Below are 15,232 nucleotides of genomic sequence, written 5' to 3' on the forward strand. Positions count from 1 at the left end.
AAAATAACCAACTGCAGTTGTCTTCCATTTCGTTGATCCATTTCGAATATCTTCTATCGTAGGTGGAACAACCACTTCACCATTTTGTATTGTGGCAGGTATATAAGAGAGAGTTCTCCGAGATGAATTATTGAAAGCGTCTGCAATTTTGTCATCAACATCCACATTCAAAGTTGCATTCAATGGGATATTGCCCACAAACAAACCCTTAGGAAAGGAACGTTCTTGTGTAGGGAGAATACTAATTTTTCCCACATTGCTTATGTCATGTAGTACATCAGCAGTTGCATCAGCGCCTGTGTCATTACCTGCATCATCGCATAGGTCAGCGAATGCATCAGCAGCTGTGTCATGTTCCAGGTCAGCAGTGATGTCATCAATTGTGTTATGGCTCAAGTCAACGATGATGTCAGCAGCAGCGTCATGCTCCATCTCAGCAGAATCCGGCGATTGTTGAGTTCTCGCCGGCGCACTCCGTTCTCGGTATTCACCGGTCGGAATTCCTTCAGATCAGTCGGAAAATTACCAGAGACAGGACCAGCATTTCTACCCATCGTTTCTGTCAAAACCCGATCAGAATGGTCGTTGGAAAGTCGAGTTACCGGCAGGTTCTCGTCGGAAGTAGCGTTGCGAAGGGCAGATCCTAAAGCAGACGTTCGTTCCAACGCTGTAGACGGTATGAGGCTTCTCCAAACATGCATTGTAGGTTTGCGCAATTCCGTTCGAACAGCCATGGACGCTGGAAAAACTTTTGGAATCGTTTCAGGTCCAAAACGGGTTTCCCATTTGTTCTTCAATTCATTCAACGCTTCACGACTAACCTCATCACCCTCATCAATGATTGTGTAAGCAAGTCATAGGAATTCTTGTAGATTAAACGGTGGAATCCGCACACCCCCACAACCGGCGTTAGGGTTTGCGCCGCTAAACCCTAATGGAGGGCCGTGCTCAAGATCTCCATCTGTAGCAATCAAGGTTGATTCTTTTCTCAACAATCCTTCAACTCCAACCTCTGCAAAGTCGGTAGTATGTGCATCAGTCGCCAAAGATACCGGCGACGTTACATCTTCTTCCGGCGACTTTTCGATTTCTGCGTAAAACTCCTCTCGTCCCCGCGGCTGTTCGGTTTCGTCAATCGCTGGTGGTTCCAAGGGAGCAGCAAACCCAAGCAATTGCGGCGCCGAAACAGCCGCCTTTTCTTTTTGGGTAAATGTAATTTTCATTAAGTAAAAATAATTGTATAGTACAACAATTTGATCATCAATTGGTTTCTCCCTCGACAGGCCAAAGGATACGCCATAGTCTATATAATGCTCGTGTACTAACTGACAAATTAGTGTTGATACTGAGGATCCTCTGTCTGACGTTGTCGATGATCATCATACCAATGGTGTTCGGTGTCCGTTCAGTTTGTTCAAATCGCCTCAGGTTCCTCTCTCTCCAAATGTGATAGACACATGCTGCTAGTAGTGAACGGTAAGCTATGTTGACAATGTGCTTTCCTCTCCATTTTTTATCGCCCATTCAATGTCTGTTTCCCAATCCCTATTGGGCCATTGGAACCGAATTCTTTTGCGTATTTGTAAGGCACTGCCGGCTAAATCTGCATTAGAAGAATAACTGAGAGTGGGTTTCTGTACTTCCGTCGTCACATAGGATGCAGGCCCCCAAATGGGATTGCCATGGTTTGTCCGTGGTGGGAAGTTTGCCAAGAATTGCGAGCCAAAGGATGAACGCATGTCTTGGTATCTTCAAGGAGCCTGAAAGTAGTGAAGACCAGCCTACTTTAGGCCCTGCGAGGTCAATTAATTTGTAGAGGGCCTGTGTTGTGGGTTGTCCTTTGTCAAATCTCCAGACAACCCTGTCCGCTCCTCCACAAATCTGTGGCAAGGTGTGGGTGATCTCCAAACACTCAAAATCTGTAATGGGAGGCCAATGCCACTCTCCCTCTGAAATAAAATAACTGAGCTTGGTCGATTCGTTAATACCAAGTAATCTCGGTCCCCGTGGAAATCGCTCAATGAGCCGCCTTTTCCATGTCCAATGGCGCAGCAAACCCGAGCATATCACCATATCTATTTATACTTGTCATGGAGATACTGCATATGGGATTCTTGCAATTAATTGATCAGGATATGAATTTCACATTTCACTGGAAATGTGAAGCATCAAGGGTGTTTCAACTGGGATTTGCTGATGACCTGATATTATTTTGTCGAGCCGACATTGACTCTATCAGAGTATTAAAGAATGGATTAGATCGATTTGCGTCATGGTCGGGATTGGAACTCAACATTGAAAAGAGTCATCTCATTATCTCTAAGTCAGCCCAGAATGTGAAAGAGCAATTGCTAGGAATGTTGGGATTCCAGGAAGGCCACCTACCGATGAGATATTTGGGTTTGCCCCTGATTTCTTCCAGATTGACTATCTCTGATTGTCAACCATTATTGAGAAAGATTGATGAACGTATTAATGGTTGGGAAGGACTAGCACTTTCATATGCGGGGAGAGTGCAACTCATCAAATTGGTTCTTATGGCATTCAGTGTGTACTGGGGTTCCGCTTTCATACTACCAAAAGGGGTGGAGATCGAAAAAAGGTTACGGTCCTTCCTATGGAAAGGTACGGGAAATAATGGATATGCAAAAGTTGCATGGAAAGATGTTTGCAAACCGAAGGAGGAAGGTGGAGTTGGACTGAGGGATGTTGGTACCCTTAACCGTGCTCTTATGTGCAAAAAACTATGCGAGGTCATCCGATGTGACAGGACGTCGATATGGGTGGATTGGTTGATTAGTGGACACTTACGAGATAGTTCAATCTGGACTATACCGGATCATCAGGGGCCATGGGGATGGAGAAAACTCTTGCGTTTGCGTACTTGGATAAGATCTATCATTGAATATCGCATTGGTGATGGGAGTGAATTTTATTTATGGAAGGATCCATGGCACACCCTTGGACCACTCATAGACAGATTCCCACTAAGGCCTTCCAGATTGGGTTTGCATGAGAATGCTACATTGAATTCAGTTATCCAAGAGAAACAACGGCAGTGGCCATTGATTACGGACATGGAGTGCCTAGAGATTATTCACACACTGCCTCGTATCTATGGAGGATCAGATCGGATTATTTGGAGATTTATGAATGGGAGCCCTACCACTCAGGAGCTCTGTCGGCTTATGATGCCACCGGGTCCGAAAGTAGACTGGATTTCACTACTTCCAGGCCCTCTGAAGATTCCTCGTCATATGTTCATCCTGTGGCTTACGATTCTGGAGAAGCTAGCCACAACGGATAAACCATGGTTATCCCACCTTGGGCATTGCGTACTTTGTAATGATGACATGGTCCAATCACATGACCACTTGTTCTTCCACTGCAGATTTAGTAGACGATGCATCAACACTATACGACGCATGGTACGATTTCAGTGGCCAAATTGGGAATGGACACAAGATATTATATGGGGGGCAAGGAAATGGCGTGGGAAACATATCATCAACATTGCATACCGTGCACTATTAGAATCGTGTGTTTATCATATTTGGAAGGAGAGGAACAGTAGAAGATTTGAGCAAGTTGAGAACCCTCCTAGCGTGGTAGCAAACTTGATTATGGAAGATATACGGCAGCGCATAATTAGTCTTGAACTCCCTAACTCTGTTAGCACACGTGCATTACATAGGCTATGGCGGATCCCTTGGCCTGTCGAGGGAGACACCTGACGAGGGGCATTGTTGTACCATTTTGTTTTACTTTTATTAATGAAACTTACATTTTACCAAAAAAAAAAATAACTTTTGAACGTTTTCAGAATTCAACGAAACTTGACCCAATCGCATGTCTAGACCCATCCATTTGTGTTCTAAATTTGCTAAGCGTAATAATAACTACAAGTTAGTATAAAAGGGAAACAAACTTGCTTTAATAAAACCGTGCAAAATAGCTAAATTTTGAACGTTCTCAGAATTCGACGAAACTTGACCCAAACGTTGGTCTAGACCCAAGCATTTCTGTTGTAAATTTGCTAAGCGTAATAATAATTACAAGTTAGTTTAAAAGGGAAACAAACTTTGTTTAATAAAACCGTGCAAAACAGCTAAATTTTGAACGTTCTCAGAATTCGACGAAACTTGACCCAAACGTTGGTCTAGACCCAAGCATTTGTGTAGTAAATTTGCTAAGCGTAATAATAACTACAAGTTAGTATAAAAGGAAAATAAATTTGTTTTCATAAAACGGTGCAAAACAGCTAAATTTAGAGCATTCTCAGAATTGGACGAAACTTGACCCAAAGGTAGGTCTAGACCCAAGAGTTTGTGTGTTAAAATTTTCTAAGCGTAATAATAACTACAAGTTAGTTTAAAAGGGAAACAAACTTGTGTTAATAAAACCGTGCAAAACAGCTAACTTTTGAACGTTCTCAGAATTCAACGAAACTTGACCCAATCGCAGGTCTAGACCCATCCATTTGTGTTGTAAATTTGCTAAGCGTAATAATAACTACAAGTTAGTATAAAAGGGAAACAAACTTGCTTTAATAAAATCGTGCAAAACAACTAAATTTTGAACGTTTTGAGAATTCAACGAAACTTGACCCAAACGTTGGTCTAGACCTAAGCATTTGTGTTGTAAATTTGCTAAGCGTAATAATAACAACAAGTTAGCATAAAAGGGAAACAAACTTGCTTTTATAAAACCGTGCAAAACTGCTAAATTATGAACGTTCTCAGAATTCGACGAAACCTGTCCCAAACGTTGCTCTAGCCCCAAGCATTAGTGTGGTAAATTTTCTAAACGTAATAATAATTACAAGTTAGTATAAAAGGGAAAACAAACTTGTTTTAATAAAACCGTTCAAAACAGTTAACTTTTGAACGTTCACAGAATTCAACGAAACTTGACCCAATCGTAGGTCTAGACCCAAGAATATGTGTGGTAAATTTCCGAAACGAAATAATACCTACAAGTTAGTATAAAATGGAAACAAACTTACTTTAATAAAACCGTGCAGAACAGCTAAATTTTGAACGTTTTCAAAATTTTACGGAACTTGACCCAAACGTAGATCTAGACCCAAGCATTATACAGCTGATACCCACACTGTTGTACTGTACTACTATTTTAATATACTTAATGAAACTTACATTTACCAAAAAAAAAAAAAAAAAAAACCCCGTCGGAGCACGATTCGCAAGCGAAGGAAGCATTTTTTTCAACCCATTTCTTAGGATGACGTCACTGCTGACGTCAGCAGAGACATCAGCAGTCAAAAGGTCAATAGCTGCTGCAGTTGTGACGTCAGCGCTGACGTGATGCTCTTCCACATCTTCTGCCACACGGTTTGCCAACTCAGTGCCTACCTGGATTGGTGTAGACACATCACCATCCCGTCGAATCTCAACAGTCGCCGGAGCATCTCCATCGGAAACACCAGACGCCGTGGAGGAGGCGATAAAAATTCTGCGTGTAATGATTATAACATGTTTGATCAACGTCTGTGTAACGTCTAGTATCATTAAATAAAGTTTGTTTCCCTTTTAAACTAATTTGTAATTATTATTATGCTTAGCAAATTTACAACAGAAATGCTTGGGTCTAGACCAACGTTTGGGTCAAGTTTCGTCGAATTCTGAGAACGTTCAAAATTTAGCTGTTTTGCACGGTTTTATTAAACAAAGTTTGTTTCTCTTTTAAAATAACTTGTAGTTATTATTACGCTTAGCAAATTTACAACACAAATGCTTAGGTCTAGACCAACGTTTGGGTCAAGTTTCGTCGAATTCTGAGAACTTTCAAAATTTAGCTATTTTGCATGGTTTTATTAAAGCAAGTTTGTTTCCCTTTTATTCTAACTTGTAGTTATTATTACGCTTAGCAAATTTACAACACAAATGCTTAGGTCTAGACCAACGTTTGGGTCAAGTTTCGTCGAATTCTGAGAACGTTCAAAATTTAGCTATTTTGCATGGTTTTATTAAAGCAAGTTTGTTTCCCTTTTATTCTAACTTGTAGTTATTATTACGCTTAGCAAATTTACAACACAAATGGATGGGTCTAGACCTGCGTTTGGGTCAAGTTTCGTCGAATTCTAAGAACGTTCAAAAGTTAGTTGTTTTGCACGGTTTTATTAAAGCAAGTTTGTTTTCCTTTTATGCTAACTTGTAGTTATTATTACGCTTAGCAAATTTACAACACAAATGCTTGGGTCTAGACCAACGTTTGGGTCAAGTTTCGTCGAATTCTGAAAACGTTCAAAATTTAGCTGTTTTGCACGGTTTTATTAAAGCAAGTTTGTTTCGCTGTTATACTGACTTGTAGTTATTATTACGCTTAGCATACTTACAACACAAATGGATGGGTCTAGACCTGCGATTGGGTCAAGTTTCGTTGAATTCTGAGAACGTTCAAAAGTTAGCTGTTTTGCATGGTTTTATTAAAACAAGTTTGTTTCCCTTTTATACTAACTTGTAGGTGTTATTACGCTTAGAAAATTTAACACACAAACTCTTGGGTCTAGACCAACGTTTGGGACAGGTTTCGTCGAATTCTGAGAACGTTCAAAATTTAGTTGTTTTGCATGGTTTTATTAATGCAAGTTTCTTTCCCTTTTATACTAACTTGAAGTTATTATTACGCTTAGCAAATGTATAACACAATGTAGGTTTTGGCAACATTCCATTACATGAATATGGGAACTCAGTAATTGATGACAAAATAGCCCAAGCCTTCAATAATTCATCCCGAAAAACGCTTTCATATATAGCCCCATTGATGCAACATGGTGAGGTTGTTGTTCGCCCATCTTTGGATACTGTGCGTGATGGAGCTAAGCGTTGGAAAACTACTACAGTTGGATACCTTTTGGGAAAGCGGCCGTATTACCATCATCTGAAGGAATATGCTCATTCGGTCTGGCCCGATCTACGAGAGGTAACCGCGATAGCTAATGGTTTTTTCTTCTTTCAATTTAAAAATGTCATTGCCATGGAGGAGGTGATAGAAGGAGGACCATGGTTGTTCCAAGGGCAGCCAATAGTACTCCAGAAATGGGAAACGGGTATGGCTATGAGGAAACAGAAGCATACACAAATACCTGTATGGATTAAACTTCGGCACTTGCCTATGGAATACTGGACAACGGAAGGATTGAGTACTGTTGCAAGTGGAGTGGGTAAGCCCCTATATCCAGATGCGATAACGAGGGCATGAACGAGACTGGATTTCGCTCGTGTATGCGTGATACTAGACGTTACACAGACGTTGATCAAACATGTTATAATCATGACACCGAATGAGGAAGGAGGGGAAACACTGTGTAAGATAGATGTCGAATACGAATGGCTACCTCCGAAATGTATGAGTTGTATGACGATCGGTCATATGACGAAAGATTGTGCAATGAATAAACCCCTTAAATCCACTAAACCACCGGTAGCCGTGTATGTGCCGAAAGCTATCGTCCCCAAACCACAACTAGCCACTGAAAGGAAGGCTTCGAATAATGTTAAAACGGGAGCTGGTGCTTCGAGAAATGAGGAGAATAACAAGCATATGAAACGCACAACCATAGTGCGACACCACGGAACCTCTGGAAAAGATTGGACCGCATGTTGATAAATGATAGATGGATGGCACGATTCCCTAACACATTCTACTCGGTCCTTACACCACGCACTTCAGACCACTCACCGATGGTAATATATGGGGACCGACAACAGCAGTATGGAGGTATGTTCCGATTCGATAACTACCTCGCTCGTTCACCTGAGTTTATTCCTAGTGTGCAGAATATATGGCAACATAACATTGTTGGTACGCCTATGTATGCTGTGGCACGCAAACTCAAAGCATTGAAACCAATATTCCGAGAGCAAAGGAGAAATAAAGGGGATCTATCGCACAATGTTCAAATGGCGAAGGGGTTTCTTGAAGCAGCACAAGTTCTTGTTAGCTCAAGAAGACGAGATGAGCTATTCATACAACTAGAACACTGTTGTCGACTCGTATTGGCCAAAGCAACAAAATTGGAGCAAATTATGCTACAACAACGAGCGAAGATGCAGTGGATGAAGGGAGGTGATTAGTGCTCCCGAGTGTTCTTTCGGAAGATTACCCAACGAAGATCATCAAGGAGGATCTTCCAGATCAACGATGACCAGGGATCCACTCACACAGGTCCAGAAGAAGTTATTAATCAGTTTGTCACATATTACCAAAACCTGCTAGGGGGAGATAGACGACGAACAATTATTGACATTTGATTTCTCAGACAGTGGGCTAGGCACATTCTGAGTAATGAGGAATCTACCGCTTTACTGTTACCATTCACACCAGCAGATGTCAAACAGGCGGTTTTTGACATTGCTGAGGACAAAGCCCCAGGCCCGGACGGATACTCATCGGGCTTCTTCAAAGCAGCATGGCCTATTGTTGGACAGGAAGTGACTTCGGCAGACTGGACTTCTTTCGTACAGGCCGACTTCTGAAGCAGATAAATACTACACTGTTGGCGCTCCTTCCAAAAGTACATTCCCCTATGACGGTTAATGATTTTCGGCCCATAGCATGCTGTAATGTGCTTTATAAGATCATTGCAAAGCTCATTGTCTAAAGGCTGAGTGTGATAATGGACAAACTGATCAGTCCATGCCAAGCGGCATTTGTGCTAGGATGCAGCATTGGAGATAACATCATGCTAGCACAGGAACTCTTTACGGGTTATAACCAGACTCGTCTACCTCCTAGATGTGCTCTGAAAGTTGACATCCGAAAGGCATATGACACAGTGGATTGGGACTTCCTGATAGTAGTTATGGAGATATTTGGGTTCCCTAGTACTTTCGTGAAGTGGATTGAGGAGTGTGTGACAACACCTTCATTCTCTATTGGGCTAAATGGGAAGCCCCATGGATTCTTTCAAGGAGCCAGAGGACTTCGGCAGGGTGACCCTCTATCACCCTACCTTTTTGTACTTGTGATGGAAGTCCTCCATTTGGGCTTCCTGCAGTTGATTGATCAGGAGGAGAGATTTTCCTATCATTGGAAATGCGAGGCAGCCAGGGTCTTTCAATTGGCATTTGCTGATGATGTGATATTATTTTGCCGTGCTGATATGGACTCTCTAAGAATCTTTAAAGCAGGTCTGGATCGTTTTGTTGAATGGTCGGGTCTCAGACTGAACGTGCAGAAAAGCCACCTGATTATCTCACGTTCAGCACAAGCACTGCGTGAGGAGATGTTGGCGCTACATGGATTTCAGGAAGGGATTCTGCCAATGAGGTATCTGGGGTTACCACTTATATCGTCTCGACTAACTATTGCAGATTGCCGGCCACTATTACTGAAGATTGACAAACGGATTGCTGGTTGGGAAGGTACCACTTTGTCTTATGCTGGTAGAGTACAAATTATTAAATCTATACTTACAGCAATGAGTGTTTATTGGGCATCGACATTTATATTACCCAAGAAAGTTATTAATGAAATTGAGAAACGGTTGCGAGCTTTCTTGTGGAAGGGAATGACGAATAGTGGTTATGCCAAGGTTGCGTGGAAAGATATATGCCGACCAAAGGAGGAGGGAGGACTTGGGTTCAAGGACATCAATACCTTGAACCATGCATTGATGACAAAAAAACTATGTGACGTCATTAGATGCGACAAGACATCGATCTGGGTTGATTGGCTGCACCAGGGACGCCTACAACATACGTCCATATGGACGATTACGGACCAAAGAGGCTCATGGGGATGGAGGAAAATCCTCCGATTACGGATTTTTCTCCGAAATATGGTGGACTACCTGATATGGTATTGACCATGGGTGGCCCGATCTTTACGGCGTAGGCTAGAAATGGATAAAGTGGTTCGTGACCTGAGGAATGTAAATAGTCAACCACGTTATATGAACGTGACCTACTACTTAGAACATTCAACCAACCACGAGCACGAGTAAACCAATCCACACAACGACACACTTGGGTCGAGCACGAATTGGAGGCTATGTGAATTTGAATCACCAATCTAATAGACTAGATTGACAAAGCAAAGGTTTCACAAAAGCTAAAACAAGTGTATAACTCTCCAAAGTAAGAGAACACTCAATATTTTATAAACTAGATCAATTCTTGAATATTTCGATTGTATCCCGCATGCATGGCTGGTATGTGCCTTTTATAGGCCTAAAACACTTCCAAATTAACCTTTCATATCCCCAAGTGACTCCTTGGTGGACGTACATTCAATACTTGGTCAAAAATAACTAAAAACTATGCATTCTTGGTCATAACCGAGTAAAACCCATGCATGACCATGTGAATCCGTGAATTGGTGTATAAATGCACTTTGAATGTAGTTGAAAGGTCTCTTTTGACCACATGGCTGCACTTGGACGAATTGGGCTCCTATTGTGGGCTTCCTTGGGCTTGAATTAATGAAATTAAGCTCACATGTTGGGCTTCCGATTGTGACTTGATCCCATTAGCAAGGACTAAGTTGGATTGGACTTGAATTACTTCTTGCATTCTCTTCAACCTTTCTCTTGTCATTGGCCCACTTCCAATGGTTAAATCTTGGTCCATTGGATCTTGAATTTCTTTTGCTTGTTGGACGCCCTCGATATTCCTATCATCCTCCCCTTCTTGAAAAGGAGTCGTCCTCGACTCTTCATTATCTGCATCATAAAAAGGAGAAAGATCAGAAACAATAAAAGTAGCACTTACTCCATACTGACCAGGTAAATCAAGTTTGTAAGAATTGTCATTAATTCTTTCAAGGACTCGGAATGGTCCATCCCCTCTTGGCATGAGCTTGGACTTCCTTTTGTCTGGAAACCTCTCTTTTCTAAGATGCAACCATACTAAGTCTCCCAGTTCAAAGATAACTCGTTTCCTTCCCTTGTTCGCTCGGTTCATGTACTGTTGAGTCATTCTCTCAATATTACTTTTGACCTTTTCATGGATTTGCTTGACAAATTCAGCACGTTTCTTTCCATCCATATTTACTCTCTCCTGCAAAGGCAAGGGAATTAAATCAATAGGTGCAAGAGGATTAAAACCATAAACAATCTGAAAGGGTGAAAACTTAGTAGTGGAGTGGATAGCCCTATTGTACGCAAACTCGACATGCGGTAGACACTCTTCCCAACTCCTTAAGTTCTTTTTCACAATTGTTCTCAACAATGTCGAAAGTGTCCTATTGACCACCTCAGTTTGCCCATCGGTTTGTGGATGGCAAGCAGTAGAGAAAAGCAACTTAGTTCCAAGCTTGCCCCACAAAGTTTTCCAAAAGTAGCTAAGGAACTTGGCATCTCGATCGGACACTATAGTCCTTGGCATACCATGAAGCCTCACAATTTCCTGAAAGAAAAGATTAGCAATATTAGAGGCATCATCAACTTTATGGCATGCTATAAAGTGTGCCATTTTGGAAAACCTGTCTACAACAACAAAAATAGAATCTCTCCCCCTCTTAGACCTAGGTAATCCCAAAACAAAGTCCATTGAAATATCTTCCCAAGGTACACTAGGAATAGGGAGGGGCATGTACAATCCATGGGGATTAAGCTTTGACTTTGCCTTATGACAAACTATGCATTTTCCCACAAACTTTTCAACATCTCTACGCATCTTTGGCCAATAAAAGTGTTCGCTCAAGACTCCCAAAGTTTTAGAAATACCAAAGTGACCCATCAAACCCCCAGAATGTGCTTCCTTTAACAATAATGAACGAATAGAACAATTAGGAACACAAAGCTGGTTGGCTCGAAATAAAAATCCATCATGCAAATAGAATTTATCCCATCCAATGCTTGGGCTGCAATTTCCAAACACTTTACCAAAATCAACATCATTAACATACAAATCTTTGATGAGCTCAAAACCAAGAATTTTAGCATCCATTATTGAAAGTAAAACATACCTTCTTGAAAGTGCATCAGCAACAATGTTCTCCTTACCTTTCTTGTGCTTGATCACATATGGAAATGACTCAATAAACTCTACCCACTTTGCATGTCGACGGCTAAGCTTGCTTTGACTTTTAATATACTTGAGTGCTTCATGATCAGAATGTATTACAAACTCTTTTGGCCACAAATAATGTTGCCAAGTTTCCAATACTCTAACCAATGCATAAAGCTCCTTGTCATATGTAGGGTAGTTAAGTGTTGGCCCACTTAATTTCTCACTGAAATATGCAACCGGCCTACCTCCTTGCATAAGAACTCCTCCTATGCCAATCCCACTTGCATCACATTCAATTTCAAAAGTCTTACCAAAGTCGGGAAGGGCTAGCAAAGGTGCATGGGTAAGCTTCTTTTTTATAGCTTGAAAGGCTTTCTCTTGTGCGTTTCCCCACTTGAATGGAACATTTTTCTTGGTTAACTCGTTCAATGGGGCTGCCATGGTGCTAAAGTCCTTCACAAATCGCCTATAAAAGCTTGCAAGGCCGTGAAAGCTCCTCACTTCTCCAATAGTGGTGGGGGTTGGCCAATCTTGAATAGCTTTGACCTTTTCTTCGTCAACTGTGATTCCTTCACTACTTACAACAAAACCAAGGAAAATAACTTTGTTAGTGCAAAAGTCACACTTTTTCAAGTTTCCAAACAACCTTTCCTTTCTTAGAACCTGTAGGACTTGTTTTAAATGGGTTACATGCTCTTCCAAAGTCCTACTATAAACAAGAATGTCATCAAAGTACACAACCACAAATTTGCCTATAAATGCACGCAAAACATGATTCATCAATCTCATAAATGTAATAGGTGCATTACTAAGTCCAAATGGCATAACTAACCACTCATAAAGCCCATGCTTTGTTTTGAAAGCGGTTTTCCACTCATCTCCTTCTTTTATTCTAATTTGATGATAACCACTTTTTAAATCAATTTTAGAAAAGATAGTTGAACCATTTAACTCATCAAGCATATCGTCTATCCTAGGAATAGGGTGGCGATATCTTATCGTTATGTCGTTAATGGCTCGACAATCGACACACATCCGCCATGTGCCATCCTTCTTAGGTACGAGCAACACCGGAACTGCACAAGGACTAAGGCTCTCCTTCACATAACCTTTGGCCATCCATTCTTGGATTTGCCTTTGAATCTCTTTGGTTTCTTCGGGATTGGTACGGTATGCTGGGCGGTTTGGCAAGGATGCTCCCGGAATGAAGTCAATTTGATGTTCTATCCCTCGAATGGGTGGCAAACCTGGTGGCATCTCATCCGGAAAGACATCTTCATAATCCTGCAAAAGAGATGTAACAACACTAGGCAAAGAAGAGGTTAGGTCGTTAGAATTCAACATAGCCTCTTTGTACACAAGTACTATGAGGTTTTGTTGAGAAAACAAAGCTTCCTTGATTTCACTCTTCCTAGCAACTAGTAAACTCTCTTTCTCTTCTTTTTCCCTCTCCTTTTTCTTTCTTCTCGCAACTTTGCTTTCTTTTTCTCCCTCTTTTGAATCTTTCATTCTTTTTTCACTCTCATTTTCACTTTCTTCTTTTCCTTTCTCTTTCCTTTTCTCACACTCTCTTTTCTTTTCTCTCAAGATTTGATCTTGCAAAATTTGTTTTGGTGTCATCGGATTGAGAGTTATTGATTCTTCTCGAAGCACAAAAGAGTAACGATTTTTTGGAATCCATCATGTGTTACATGCCTATCAAACTGCCATGGTCTTCCCAACAGTATGTGGCATGCTTTCATTGGTACAACATCACATAAAACCTCATCCTTATATCTTCCAATTGAAAAAAAATACCTTTACTTGCTTGGTCACCTTCAGCTCTCCACACTCATTCAACCATTGAAGCTTGTACGGGCGGTGGTGCTTGAAAGTAGGTAGACTTAATTTTTGAACCAATTCAGTACTTGCCACATTGCAACAACTTCCACCATCAATAATCATACTACATACCTTTCCATGAACTTGACAACGTGTATGGAACAGGTTTTCTCTTTGGCAATTATCTTCCTCCGACATCTGGCACTAAGGGTTCTTCTAGTAACAAGCAATTCTCCTTCTTCGGCATACTCTCCATCACCATCTTCTTTTGATGATTCCTCTTTGTCGGTGATTTCTTCCTCGGTTTCCAACTCTCCATGATTGTTGAAGATCATTGTACGTCGGTTAGGACACTCACTTGCTATGTGTCCTTTTCCTTGGCACTTGAAACACTTTATATCACGATTTCTTGAAGAATTGGGTTCAGGCTGTACCTTTTTGGTAGCAACTTTGTCATCATGTTTAGGATCTGCCTGCTTGAATCTTGATGTAGTAGGGGTGTCTTTCTTAGGGTTGTTCTTCCATGGACCGAATGCCGACGAGTTAGAAGTCTTCCTCAAATGTCCTCTTCGCTTGAGTTGTTGTTCCACCTTGATGGCTTGGTGTACCATCTCTTCAAGTTCTACATAGTGGTGCATCTCCACAACATCGGCGATTTCCCGATTGAGCCCATGCAAGAAACGAGCCATAGTTGCTTCATTGTCCTCTATAATGTTAGTTCGAATCATGGCAATCTCCATCTCCTTGTAGTACTCATCAACACTTTTAGAACCTTGAGTAAAACATTGGAGATGGTTGTGAAGCTCACGACGATAATAGGATGGAACGAACCTTCTCCTCATGGTTGCTCTCATCTCTTCCCATGTTGTGATGGGACGTTCACCATTCCTAGCCCGTTCCTTTTGCATCTGATCCCACCAAACAAGAGCATAATCAGTAAACTCAAGGGCTGCGAGTTTTACCTTTTTACTCTCCGAGTAGTTGTGGCATGAAAAGATTTGCTCGACACGCATCTCCCACTCTAAATACACTTCGGGATCACTCTTTCCTTTAAATGAAGGAATGGTGACCTTAACTCCTCCTAGGCCACCGTCTTCTTCTCTAGGTCGTCTCGGTCTATCTCTTGGCCGATTCAATCTTCTTGGCCGAATGTCCTCATATTCTTCTCCATCGCTTGGATCCTCCAAATACTCATTATAAATAGGGGGTTGAGGACATGGATTTACAGCATGTCTTTGATTTGTAGCTCTTGGACCGGCTACTTGATTCTCTACTTGATCCAATCTTTCATGAAGTCCTTCTAGTTTACGGTCAAGCAACCTCTCAAAGTGGCTTACTCCTTGCATATGGAATGCATCGACCCCACCTTGCATCGTTTGTCCCGAGTTGTTGTCATCACTTGCTTGAGCAACTCCTTTATCTCGATTTTCTGCCAT

At 41.4% G+C, this 15,232-nt stretch overlaps 1 pseudogene; it reads right to left on the minus strand.

Annotated features, from left to right (window-relative positions):
• Positions 1-854: 854 nt before the first annotated feature.
• On the minus strand, positions 855-15,232 carry LOC148785034 (uncharacterized; annotated as a pseudogene).

The sequence above is a fragment of the Sesamum indicum genome, linkage group LG11, assembly GCF_026168435.1.
Source record: "Sesamum indicum cultivar Baizhima isolate 11 linkage group LG11, ASM2616843v1, whole genome shotgun sequence".
Classification (NCBI taxonomy): Eukaryota; Viridiplantae; Streptophyta; class Magnoliopsida; order Lamiales; family Pedaliaceae; genus Sesamum; species Sesamum indicum.